General features: G+C 41.7%; 1 protein-coding gene across 3 annotated transcripts in view; it reads right to left on the bottom strand.

Moving 5' to 3' along the window:
- SORBS1 (sorbin and SH3 domain containing 1) overlaps positions 1 to 14297 on the bottom strand; it is a 173209-nt gene that overhangs the window by 144270 nt on the left and 14642 nt on the right. For all 3 annotated transcript variants that reach the window (XM_037401282.1, XM_037401285.1, XM_037401286.1), the window contains one exon: positions 3583 to 3659. The gene's annotated coding sequence lies outside the window, so the exon portion shown is untranslated. The remainder of the gene's footprint in view (positions 1 to 3582; positions 3660 to 14297) is intronic.

The following is a 14297-nucleotide window of genomic DNA, read 5'->3' as shown; positions in this document are numbered from 1 at the left end:
CAGGACAACTGAAGTTGTCCGTCTACTTGCCAACAGGACGCACGCTCTAGAACAGTGCACAAAAAGGCAATTCTTAAGTGTGGGGCATTTTTTCATCTTGAATTATTTTTTTCCTCTTCCTTAGAATGAAGGCATATCAAATCGTCATCCATTCTTTGCAAAAGGGTGGAGAGCACTGGTTGAGGGCAAGCTCTGGATCCTGGGAGCCAGAACCTGCAGCCCAGAGCATTTCACTCAGCACCTCCCCAAGGCAGTGACTCTGGGACAAGGCATCCCAGCAAATGGACAACCAAGGAAGCAGACAGGCACCCAGACAGGAAATGTGTTTGGCAGTTAGGATCCTGTCAGCATTTTGTCAAAGCTGAGCTATCTCTGAAGCACATTTCAATTTCAGAGAATTTGTGACTTGCTAAAAATATGGCACTGGAATTCTTCCAACACCTTGTAGTCATTGGAACCAAACTGTAATGTGCTTTAATGTGCATCAACATTATCTAAGTTCCTGACAGTATTTATAGATTTGACATGAAGAGCTCTGATGAACAGAATATTTCTTGGTTTCATGCACTGACTGAGAATGTTCACTCCAATGAGTGATATTTGGGGTTCACCCAAACTAGGGTAAAATTTGGGTAATTTGGGTTTTTTAAGCTGCTATTTTATGTCTTTGCAGGAGTCCATCAGAATTAGAACCTTCCTATGTTTTGCTTTGGGACACTCTGAATAAAAGAGGCATTTGCTGTTCAATATTTCAAATAAAAAGGCTTCAGCCCTTTCACAGGATGCAAACCACAACTGATTCAGCTATGACATAAAAAAAAAAACCACCACAAAAAAAACCAACCCATCCACACAAGTTTCTTCAGTGTTAGAAGGACAATGTATTCCCTACAGAAACATGTTTAGCATTTTTCTAGACAGATATAACCAAATTTTAATGACAATGAAGAAGCTACTGTAACAGTACAACAAAACACAACATTAAACAGCATTTACATGCTTTTCCTGACCCCTTAGGACATCACAGTTCTGCCATTCTAACAAAATATTTTTCCTCTTTATTTAAATCACCACAGAGGTTTGGTGATTTGCCAAGAAACCTGCTGAAGTCAATGTGATTTGCAGCATGAACGTAATATATAAAAAAAATACCTCCCCTGTGTATCTCTTGACAATGTTTGTTTCAGTGTATACTGTTGCGCCAAGTGTCTGGAATGTTACACTTGTTCAGAAAGTTCCCAGAGCCCTGATGCCTGAAGTCATTTTGTTTCACTTATGTATATTTTGTGGTATGTATAAGTCAAACAGATCTGGTGCATGACTGGAATTAAATGCTCTTCCCATAACGAGACGCTGAAAAATGCCATACAAAATTGATTCTAATAGCACAGCGATATTTCAACCCATGGTTTTATCTGTCCTGTGGCCCCATGCAGTCTGTAACATGTACATTCAAAATACACTGCAAATTGAACCAAGATAACAAGACGAGGAAAGACTTCCAAACTAAATGGTTGTTGGGGGGGGCCGGGGGGTGGATTTTTTTTTTTTTCTTTTTTTTCTTTTCAAATCCACAATATGTCCAGCTTCCACTGCTGAGTTAGTACTGTTGAACTGATAACAACATTTTACTTGAAGAACAACTTTGTTGTTGATGGTTGACAGATAGATTCAGGATGTAAATGTCAACTAAAGTGAGAATATATGAACTGGAAGAGGTCTGAGCCAAAACCAGATAAACTGAGGTTCAGCAGCAGCCATTACTACAGTTTAACAGTGCAAGAAACCACTCAGTAATGTCATAAGGAAGAATTACACAGTATTGTTTTACGCTAAGTGAAAATTGCTTTCCACTTTTTCTCAAGCTTACACTTCATTATACAATTCTTCAGCTAGGCAGATTAAAAAAGATACTTTCATTTGACCACAGATAAAATGTATTTGTACTACATCATCTGGTTGAACTCTAAGCTTTTTGGGGCAAGAACTAGATTTACTTTTGTTTAGAGCCTGAGAAATGGAGGCTGTAGTCCTAACTGTCCTACCGGCACTACTATAATACATAATAAAATACTGTCTTGTGTTCAATTGCAATTGAGTGACAGCTGCCCACATACTAAAACCTCTTGGGCTACATGCTAAAAGTTATTTGCTGCTTGAAAGTCATAACATAAAACACTACTCACTGACAGTTACTGAGCAAAACCTGAATGAGTGGTTCCACAGAAACTGGAAGAACCATACATAAAAGACAACCAGCTGAGGTACAAACCAGCCTGATGAATCTATACCTACATCAAGGAAGGAGAAACCTGCATTTTCATAGGAACTTCCTCAAACACTGCACTAGAAGATTTATTCTAGCTGAAAAGCCAGCCCAGTGTCTTTATTAGCACTAATTTGGCTTAGTTACCTTGATATGCAGAAAGAATCCCTTACAGACATATTCAGCCCAGTGTACAATGGAAGCAACCTTGCCACAAACTGCTGAGATGGAATACGATGGAGTGCTGAGGGCAGAAATGTACTGCCTTTGATGCTTTGACTTGTTTATCAGGTACAGTTCCTGACATCCCACAGAGAAGAAATTCTGGCAATGTTAACTTTAGCTGAGACTCAAATTAACAATGGGAACCCAAAATGCATCCAGGTAGTGCTCTTCACAAGGCAGGATGACAGAACACTTCACCTAATTAAACTTGCCTGCCTCTTCAGATCTGTGGAATCAGGTGCAAGAACTTGGGAGGTCACCTGCCGGAACAGCTCCACCAGGAGATCTGAATTTGTCCTCATAACCTTTCACCATGCCATGGAAATCCATATAAATTATACAGACCTAACAAAAAGGCTGACAGACAGACAAACCAGCGACGCAAGCGGGTGTTCAACTTTGTTTTGTATGGCAGTTAGAACATAGCTTCAGGTTTTTCTTCCTAACTATGAGGTCACACATCCACCAAATGTAGGCATATGGAAATATATACAACATCCTTTCATCCTTACCACCCTTTGCAGACATCCAGGCTGCAGTAAAAGACTATTTATCATTTTGCTTTTAGTAGTCAAAGAGCAGTTAAATTAAATGACCTGGGGACAACAGGTCCTGGAGAAGTCTGTGAGCTACTGAGAAAATTAGCCTCTTTGACTCTGTCTCTACAGAGGAGAGATCATGGACTTTAAACTCTACGATAACAAATAAAGTTAAATACCACTTCCTGAGTCTGGATCTTGTTCTTGGCACTACACAAAGAATAATATCCACAAATCTTCACAACAATAGGGCTTTTTTTTGTTGGTGGTGTTCTTTTTTAAACGCTGTTTTTTCCATGATACGCACATTTCCCACAGCTCACAGAGGTATCTGATCAGGCTTTAGACTGTTATCTTACAGTCCCTGCCTCTTGTTAGTGAGTTCATCTCTCTGGGAACAGTGCTACAAAAAGCACTGAAAAGAGAAAGACACTGCAAAGGAACTTGTGTGAAAAGCAGTTTTGCTTTAAATGTTTTAAATCTAAATGGCTTTTCATTCTGATTACCTAACAAATCATTTTAGTTCATATTTAATGAAAAAAAACCACCAACCTGCTCAAGGTAGATTATTACAGATGAACTGCTACTGTCAATGAAACATTCAGGCTCTCAATAGGAAAGCACAATGCCTGCCAAACAAATAAACATAATATTTAGGACACTTGAAGCATGCTATCAAATGGACAGATTGTTACACTGTACAGATCACCTGACCCAGCAGACACACACAGGCATCACTCTGTTCTCATGCTGCAATGTCATTTACCAAAACACTTTGTTTGTCTAAGCATTGAATATCCTATTTGTGAGGACTCTGGACTAATTCAACATCCCTTACCACAGGCAACCTGATACCTGCTAAGCAGTGAACCAGACTAGTTAGACCACAGCACAACCTTTTGTCGCACAGAGAATCACAGCGTCACAGGGTACTCAGGGTGGGAGGGCACCTCTGGAGATCACATCGCCCAGGCCCTGCTGAAGCAGCTCTCCTCCAGCAGGCTGCACAGTCACGTCCAGGCGGGTTTGGATGTCTCCAGAGAAGGAGACCCTGCAGCCTCTCTGTGCAGCCTGTTCCAGCACTCCGTCACCCCCAGAGTCGGAAAGTTCTTCCTCAGGTTCCAATGGAACTTCCCGTGTTGCAGTTGGTGCCCGCTGCCCCTTGTCCTGTCCCTGGGCACCACTGGGAAGGGTCTGGCCCCGTCCTCCTGACACCAGCTCCTGGGATATTTGTAGGCATCGATAGGATCCCCCCTCAGTCTTCTCTTCTCCAGGCTAAAAGGCCCAGCGACCTCAGCCTTTCCTCCTCAGGGAGATGCTCCGGTCCCTCATCATCTTCACAGCCTGCGCTGGACCCTTTCCAGTAGCTCCCTGTCTCTCTTGAACTGGGGAGCCCAGTATGGACCCAGCACTCCAGGGGCGGCCTCGGCAGGGCAGAGCAGAGGGGGAGGATCACCTCCCTCCACCTGCTGGCCATGTTCTTCCTCATGCCCCCCAGGGTCCCACTGGCCTCCTTGGCCACAGGGCCACTGCTGGCTCACGGGCAACTTGCTGCCCCCAGAACCCCCAGTCCCGTCCCCGCAGAGCTGCCTCCCAGCAGGCCAGCCCCAGCCTGTGCTGGTGCCTGGGGCTGTCCCTCCCCAGGGGCAGGACCCTACACTTGCCTTTGCTGAACTTCATTGGGTTCCTTTTTATTAGGTTCCTCTTTGCCCAACTCTCCAGCCTGTTCAGGTCTCACTGAATGGCAGCACAGCCTTCTTGTGTCTCAAAGGGTACATCATTTGAGGATTTAGGCATTAGAGATGCACATCCATACTTGTAATGTTTTGAGTTTGTTTACCCTCCATCCACCTGTATTTGCTCCAGATACTGCACGATCTTAACTTCTGCTCATGTTCATTTCTAAGCCTTTAACACTTGGTTCCTCTCCTACTTCCACATGTCTCTAGACAGTGATGAAAGCTGGAATGAGTTATGCACTATCTGTATTATCACAACACCTAAGAACACTGTGCAAATATGTAACGTACTGTCTCAGAGACTTACAGCCTACAAATCAGACAACACGACTCTTTCCATTATGTTTGATCCTTCCTCGTTTAGCATGCTCAACAATCTAGCATCATTTTTCCCCACAACAGCCACAATAAAAACCCAGTAAACATGGAGCTTCCACACCAAGCCATTTAAAAGATAACTTAAAGTAGCAGATGTTCCAAAAGTAGACTTAGAATAAATGTTCAAACTTCCATTTCTAGCATGAGGAAGGGTCTGAGGCTTGTCTTTTATAATATATTTTCCTATGTAACAAGAGTCTCTGCATTGATGTCAATTAAATATTCATTAACTAACTGTACTTGGTATGCAAGCCAGCGCAAACAAAAACTGCCTATTATAGCAAAAAAGGAGGCAGATGCATTCAAGAACCTGCAGTGGAAAACTTTAAAGGGTATATTAATGGATTTCCATTTAACAGCTTACTACAGAGTTTCAGCATTTCCAAATGAAGCAGTATGCCATTATGACTATGAGTACAGTAATATTTTCCCAGCTGTACTTACAGCTTTTTGCAAACCACTGCTCAAAAACAGGTGTTTTGTCCTCTCCATATGGTACGTTCTCAGAAGACGGTTACCGACTTTTTCTACTCAGGATATTCAGACAGGCCCAAGGTATTGGGAACCTAACTGTTGTTAAGAATCCCGTGCCTTTCAGCACCTGTGAAATTCCCAGTAAAAGGAACAAGGGAATTTGTCTTGACTTTTCAAAGTTAGTTTTTGAGACAAAATAGTTCTTTGGAATCTGGGGCTTAAATCTTATGACATGGTATGCTTCTCTCAAAATCACTGTGCTTAATCAACAACTTTTTGTTGGTATTTTGCTACTAATTATCCTCCTTTGTCCCAGTACAAGAATTTGCTGGGAACATCATTCACACAGATAGCAAAGCTGGAACACTAACTCAAAAGTATGAACCTCCACTGCTTCAGATTAAAAGACTGTCGATCAGCTCAGAGGAAGCAGCAAACAGACAAAGCTCTGCAACGTGGTCTAGCTCAGGGGTATACAGAGCCACGCTGTGTTACTGAGAGCTGCTCCAGCGTGACGCTGCATATTAGGGAAGGTTTCACTGGCTTCTCTGCCTTTACTACTGTTAATGATAACAGTGTTGTTCAGTATCCAGTAAATTCCAGGTGTATTTGGCAATGAAATAATTTCCAAGGATTACAGAGGAAAACCAAATATTTGACATTTAAAAGTAAATAAAGAAAAATATTTCTCAATAGTGTTTCTGAGGAACAGTTTTGCATTCATCTCTGAAAAAGCCATAACAGCAAATGAAAAAACATGGTGACAGTGTGATGCTATAAGATGTAAGACCTAGACAGACCACTCAAAATTCTCCCCTTGAAGTTCACTGCTTACTTTAAACAACGGTGTTGAATGGTCACACACAAATCTGAGATAGATCAGTCTCTCTCAAACTTGTTCAGCAGCCTTGAGACAAACGGCATTATTCAGACTGCCCACCACATGTGCCCAACTTTGGTGCTGTGGCTACTATGCCAGTTTAGTTCAAGATTGCAATAAGCACTTTACCTAAAACCCAAGAAAAGCCTGACTCCTGACACCATCAATGGATGAGAGAAAACATAATGTCCATGTTGCATACCTGTCACTGGCATTTGAACATAACCCAAAGTGATACCCCAGGTAGGTCATAGGATTCTCAACCCACACAATCTGTATGAGTTTTAACTAATATAACACCAAAGTCAAGGACAGATGAGCGGGATCAACTTACAGTTTAGCTGAATTTAGTCACATGCTTGAAAGGAAACTTCTCTCTCGTGCAAGAATATTCTCAGCTGACTGTTAAGAACTTAGTCACAATTCCCTGAGACATATGGAATTGATAATAATCATATTAACTCTAAATATCTAAAAATAAGACTGCTGCACAAATGCATTTTTTAAGACCTGTTCAGGATTTACAGAGCCTAGTCCTGCAGCTTCTGAAGCTTTTGTACTTTTTCTCACTTCTCTGCTAGGAGAAAGACCAAGGTAAGTACCAAGTTTAAAGGATAAGTTTAAAACATTTTCTAGGAATTTCTTCAGAAACAGACAGAAGTTCTAAAGGACTGCCTACTGAACACGTGCTTGAAAGACAAACTTACTTTTGCAAGAACTCAAAGCTGAACGAAACCAATACAAGGAATGGCAATATTTTGAGGAGACACTGAGGTTCAAGCCAGTGAGTATCTACCATGGATTTCTCTGACAGCTGCTAATGTCTCTTGTAAGCCTTTATTCATATCAACAGAAGCATGAAATGGCTCCAGACTGTAGCCCAGCTGGTGCTGGAACTGGCACAGGCTATATATGCATCCTATCAGCCCCACATCCACTCCAGCCCAGCCCTAAAATATGGGCTCACTCAAGCTGATGACTCAGTGCTTTCGAAGGCAAAGATCAAAACCAAATTCAGAGCCTTTCACCTCTTCTTCAATAAGCTGAATACTACTAATTTCAAAAATCTATCAAAAACTATTGTGTTCTGACTACTGTTTTGTGGCCTTCAGGGACCCTTTCAGGCCAGTTCCCAGTATCCAGCAGGCAGCTATACAAAAGTTTTTAGGCACCTAGAGACACATGAAGCCTCCTAATCAGACCTACAGAGTGAATTAGGAGTCTAATTTACTTCAGCAATTCTGAAATCCCATTTAGAGTCTAATGACTCTTCAGCAAATACCTTTGATAACCTGGCTCCAGGTCACTTAAAGTGATTTTAACAATGGATGACAGCAGTAGGTAGTCTCAAAGAAAAGGCTGCATGGCCTTATCAGAGGTGCAATTTTCCCTTTAATTCCAGAGATAAATCCCCTGGAAGAGGAATAAAGGACTTTCTAGAATACATATAGAGAAAACTGGGCAGCCATATTAGAATGACAGCTGCTTACAGCAGGAGAAGATACAGGTTCTGTACTTCAATATCATAAAAGATGACCATTTCTGATTGTATCCATTATTATACATATATCTACATACCACTTTTATAACATTTCCTCCAAGTTAAAACATCACATTATATCCATTATTACCAGGGTGTATTCTGAACAGGCACCAAACAGTGTCTCAAACATAAAAAGACTCAAAATTATTTCTTTAGCATGGCGTAATGCCAAATTAAAAATACAGTCAAATCCTTACCACCCTTTCAGGATCCACCCTAAGGGAAGCTGTCCTGAGAGCAAGCATCCAGCTGCCGCCGTCCCCAGAGCAGCACAGCTCTATATCACAGCTTTACATCAGGCTTCTGCGGGACTGCCACGACATAGTCCCAAGGATAATAGCTGAAACAAAGACTTTTGATTCCACTGCTCAACCTGCAGACCTTCTTCACTCGCCTATCACTGTGTTCTAACAAGTTAAATGATTGAGTTTCTGAAGGCTGAGATGTGAAAGCTGGAACCCGCACCTGCAAAGGTTTAAAAATGGCTTGGTTCTGTTAAAGGCAATGTTGATTAACACCGACAGGGGATGTCATTTTTTTAACAGAGCCTCTTCCAAGCACAGAAGGCTTTCATTCCTCAGTAGCTAAACAGAGAACACAGTGAATTCAAGATGTGGTTTTAAATAAAGCATTTAAAAAAACACAATCCCAGCCTGCACCTGAAAATTCCTCTTCTCCCTGAAACAATGCAGAGCAGAATTGCAGAACAGCATAGCTCCCTCACTAAACTGGCCAATGCACATAAACACAAATGAAATTATGGTTCACTAGAAAATATTTTTTAGCTACTCACTAAAATAGCCTTGGGAGACCAGGTCCATACATGGAATAAAATGGCTTTCACTGCAGTCCTAAGCCAAACTCTCCTCTGGAATGACATTTTGGGTAATATAAACAGTTTAAAGGCAAATGTAGAGCAGAGCAGCCTAGTTTTATACAATCAGTGCAACAAAACTGAGATTTATTCTGTGCTGAATTAAGCCCTTTATATTGTTTCTACTTAAAAAGGAAAAGTATCAAATGCAACAATTCCTACAAATTTATCTTTCACTACAAACACGTTCAGAGGCTATTTTCAATTTCACCAAACAATAGCAGGTCCAAGCACAGTGGGAAGAATTTTGGCCTTGCTCATTTGAAAACAGTGCAAGCTTTGCCCTTTCTATTCTTCAAGCAACTTAACCGGTAGCAGAAGTCCTCCCGCTGCTTTTCCAATAAACTTGGTAACAAACGTCTCATACAGCTATTGGAGTGCCCGACTTAGATGCAAACGGATGCTTTTCAAAATACCTGCTTGCACCCTTCAGCTTAGATCAGAAAGGCAGAATCTGTATTTATAGATAAAAAAATCTTTCAAGAACTCTAATGTTCAGATCGCCGTGGGATGAGTCATTAACCCTCATGGCTTCCTGGTGCACTATGTACAGTAACTCTCATTTTATCGGGGAGCAGAGGGGAGAAACGAGAAAAAAGTTTGATCAGCAGGCACACAGAACAACAGACTGTAAATAACTCTTTGGGCTTTTAGTTCTACTTCACACACTTTTCTGAATGTCTGAAAATAAAGATTAACGAAACTGCTAGAACCACGTGGATTTATATAGAAAGTGAAGGACCAGAATTAACAAATGGAACATGTTGTAAAGCCACTTGAAACGCAGCCCTCAGCAGTGCCTGTTCCCTACCCCTGACTCCCTTCCCCGGGACACATCTCCCTCCTCATGCAGCATCTCATAGCTGAAGACTTCGCAGTGCACCACAAACATTTACCAAAGCATGTTTCAACTCGTTACACGTGTGGGATGGAACTGGTGAGATAAATAGCACTCCTTCCCATGCATACATGAATTAACGAAGATGTAAAGCGGTGGGTGAACATCAACAGGAACGAGGGTTAGCGAGGGGTGCCAGGCAGCCCGGGCACGCTGGGGAGACACTACTCAGGCAGAACAACAGCGCATGGCTGCGATGCCTCACTGTGCTGCCACTGCCTGCATCACCTGCCGGTCACAGCAGTGCTTGTTCATGAGGTAATGAAGGAATTTGCCCACCGTGGCAGTCAGACTCTGACAGAGCTGGCATCAGAACCAGACACTGATTCAGAGCTCCCTTCTCTAAAACATCAGACCACACGCTTTCCCTGTGACCGCCTTTGAAACACATGTGGCAGTACACACAGCGCATGCTGCAGCGTGCCAGAACACACCTGGTAGGAAGCATGGGGACACTTCACGTGCAAGCCCACTACCTGCATGCATGCAAACGGTTAGCAGGATCTGATCATCGAGAATCTGCATCTCAGATGCATCAGAATAATGGCCAAGAGAGGGAAAAGCCCGTCTGAAATAGAAATCAGATTGACAAAAGAGAAAAAGAAGCAGGTGGTAATATGCTAACCCAGGATACACAAGCATTTAGGAAAAATGGAATGCCTAAGTTTAGCCAGGTCAGTAGCAACAACCAGCAAGAAATTGTTGCTAAATATTACTTTAGATAAAATTTCAGAATAGCTGCAAACACACACAAGAACATTCCCACCAGCAAAGAATTACAGAAGCAGGAGATTTTGACTTTAAGTCAGTGGTTGAGAAAACAAGCTGTAATAGTTTGAAGGACAAATTTAATGCAGACATTTAGAGACAGAAACTGCAATCACAAGTCCCAGCCAGCCCGGGTCTAACACACATTTTACCATTATTGGAGAACTTTAATGGATGCTTTTTGCACCTCATCACAGCCATGGGGAGCACTACCTGCTTTTCGGACCTGCACTATAGCTCCTTAGAGTTACAAGAGCTACAACGATGAACTCTGAAGTAAGATTTCTGTGAGTGATTCTGGGCTTCAAATTTCAGTATTTGGCTATCTTAGAAGTGACCACCTTGAAACCAGGACTAGAGCTAAACATTCAGAAATCAGGAGAGCTGGCTCTCTCAATAGTTTTAATCATAAGGTTTTGCTTTGTTTTTCAGATAACCTCATAAATGATACATTTTGAATCTATTATATTTCATTTTTTCTTCTCTGGTTCAGAGCTTTTAGAAATTACATTTTGATGCTTTCCTCTGAAAATTTCTTCTGTTGCTTTCCAGAGAAATAATAATCCTGCACTGAGATACCTCAGTACTGTCACAAAAATAATTCATTTTTCCTTTTCCAAGTAGGTTAAGAGGGAGGTTGGAAAGGAGAAGACAACTGTATTTAATCATCTGAAGTACTTAATATATCATTTTTAATGCCTGAAAAACATCAATAACTAATAAACTAATTTAAGTGTGACCATCTGAGCCATCCAATTTTTATCTCAGCTTTAAAATACTACATATACACAATCTTAAAGGATGCTCAGATGAACGATTCTGGTTCAGACCTTACTAGTGAAAGAAGAGGAAGACAACAAAGAATTCTGAGACCACCCACATTGCTCAGATACTGCTGGGGCGGGTTGCAGGGGGCGTCAGCTGTAGAGATACCCTCATAGGCCAGTCACGGAATTTTTGTAGATACTTTCCTCAATCACTCAACAATCTGTTACTGCCGCTGATTTTACTGCTCTTTACTGATTACCATCATGCTGCTCAGGAGGGGAAATAAAAAGACCAGTGTCTAATGTTCCAGACAGAAACCATGACAATATATAAACAAAATGCTGAATTTAGAATTCTAGTACAGTCTGATTAGATTGAAAGAAAAGTTGGAGTGAAATGATGTCAGGTTCAGTGAACCAAGTGTAAAGGTCTTTATGATTACATTGACATTTCTGCCTCTGTTACAGGCTTCAGTGGCTATATTGGATTATGTCACCTGAGAATTTAAATACAATCATGCATTTCTAATGAAAAAATGGCACACGTGAGTAACACAGCTCCAGATTACCTTAATTATATATTGCAATTACAATTACAGCACTGGTATGGGGATGAAATTATTGCAGCTGAGCCCCCCTACACTCCATGCAGGCCTTTCATGGGAGCCTCACACAGCCTCACCTGAACTTGCACTAAAAAATCAGCGACAAAGACCAGAATGTGAACTCTGTCCAGGTATAAGGACAGGGCTTTCATTGCCCTGAGCTGGCTCAGAAAAGGAAAGAACAAAATTTAATTTCCATGCAGAATACTGAGGTTCCTTGCAGCAAGAGCTAAAAACAGGTGAAGGCATTTTCCCTCAGAGAAAATGGACAGCACTGTACTCTATGGAAAATACGCATTAGTGATCATTCCAGACCCAAGATGATGATGTCCCTTAAGGCCAAGAAGGACCAACTGAACTAAACCCACAGTACTCTTCTGCTGTTCCTGTGTTTCTTGACAAGAGGGAGCTGGAATTCCTGCCTATCTTGGAGTACCTAGAAAGACAGCATGGCATAAGCAAGGACAGACTTTCCAGGTACTTGCCAGCATCCCAGCAACATGGTACACACCACAGGGCTTGCTGCAGAAACCATTTCCCTTTTCAAATATTTTCCTTTCCTCTTAGCAATAGAGATTTTACAGATAGGCATGCTGGTATGATGAATTTCACACGGAGAAGGCATCGCTGTCCTTTCACATTAACTTTGCAAGGCTGTCTTGCCCAATTTAGTGTCAGTGCCCATCAGATCCGCAGCTCTAGTGACAGCAGTTTGCTCAAATCCAGATCAAAACTCTTTCTAATCTTGCCTGGAACTTAAGCTGGAATTTAAAGTAAACCAGCAGAGAAAAAAGCATCACCTCTTCACCCATTTCCTAAAAGAAAGCAGCAACAATGTGGGGAAGAGCTGAGGCTCCAAAGCCTCAGGATTCTCCCTTTGCATTTGGCATTCTTCTCAATGTCTTCTCATGGTTGCTCTCCCTCTCTCTCTCACAGAGAAGCACCAAGACACACATTCCCTATGGTATTCAGAAACCAACAGCCCGTGCAAAGAAGGAGCACCCCACTGCACTAAGGCTGTGCAACCTCCTCAAATATGGAAACAACACGTGAGTTACCCATGGCAGCACCCGTGTAACCTGCAGTTCCTCAGTGAGGACAGCAAGCACGGATCCAAAAGCTTCTCCAAAAGCACAAAATCACAAGCAGGGAGATAATGCTTTGCCATACTCTCCAAGAGCTACTTCAAAGGCAGTAGAGGACTTACAATACACAGTTAAAACAGTTACCATTTATCCTGCAGAGCACTGAGTATACAGACACACAAATCACGCACCAAACCAGCCCATCACAAAGCACCACTAGAATACTTCATAATCCCAAACAACATCTAATGGGAAATGCTTTCAGATACACAAATTAGTTTAAGAAAAAGAGATCTAATTTTTTATACTTCTTTTAAGCTTCTCAGGGAATCCAATCAATTGAATTGGCTAGCTATGTCGATGCAACTGAAAAACATTTCCCAGAAGACTTACATACATAGTATTAAGATACAGAGAGTTAAGAGAGAAGCAGCAGTCTCGACTCTTTTTTTCTGTCTTGAACTGAAGGACAGAGTGTGACTTCATGACTTACCTTGTTTCCCAGGCAGGGAGGACCACCCTGATCTGCACTGCAGACAGATTCTGCCTAGCAGCTTTCCTGCCCCTTCCTTTGACCTCAGCCCTGCGCATCTCCCTCACCCTCAGCCACACACAAGTAAACACTGACCCCTCCTCAAAGTCAGCTTTTATCGAGCAAGACACAGCGGCACGATCAGGAGCTGATAAAATGAAGAACAAAACCCTCATGCACAAAGCAATGGAATGACTCCCTGAAGCCAGGGTCATTACTAATCGACAGCAGCAAAAAAAGATGTTTTCTGAGCTCCTGCAGGTTCAATGGCACAGAAACCGGGCACCTATTTGTACAACTGGTGCAGGGAAGAAAGGTGCAACTTAGGAGATCTTTCACTTATAGCAAACAGTGGCAGCCTGGCTAATTTCATACAAAAAGAGTTGTTCAACATACTTGATTAATATTTACTACCATAAATAATATTGTGCTTATCAGTCTAATTTATATAACATTGACTTCCATGGTAAAATACATAAAAGATGGCCTTTCCAATTCTGTGCCCACTTCTTTTTTAACTCCTAAAGACCTGGAAACTGTTTAAAATGAGAGAGAGAAAGCGGTGTTTTGGCCCTTTTTTGCCACTTATTCTTTTAATTTAAAATATCATTTGTCTAATTCTGTGGTTTCTTTAGATGTCTTAGACATGGACTTGAAGCTCCTTCAGCCATCTATGTGAGCAAGCTGTTACATTCTGGCAAACAAAAACTTTTCTCCCAAATAT

The sequence above is a fragment of the Falco rusticolus genome, chromosome 9 (assembly GCF_015220075.1).
Source record: "Falco rusticolus isolate bFalRus1 chromosome 9, bFalRus1.pri, whole genome shotgun sequence".
Lineage (NCBI taxonomy): Eukaryota > Metazoa > Chordata > Aves > Falconiformes > Falconidae > Falco > Falco rusticolus.
This window is presented reverse-complemented; position numbering and strand designations above follow the sequence as displayed.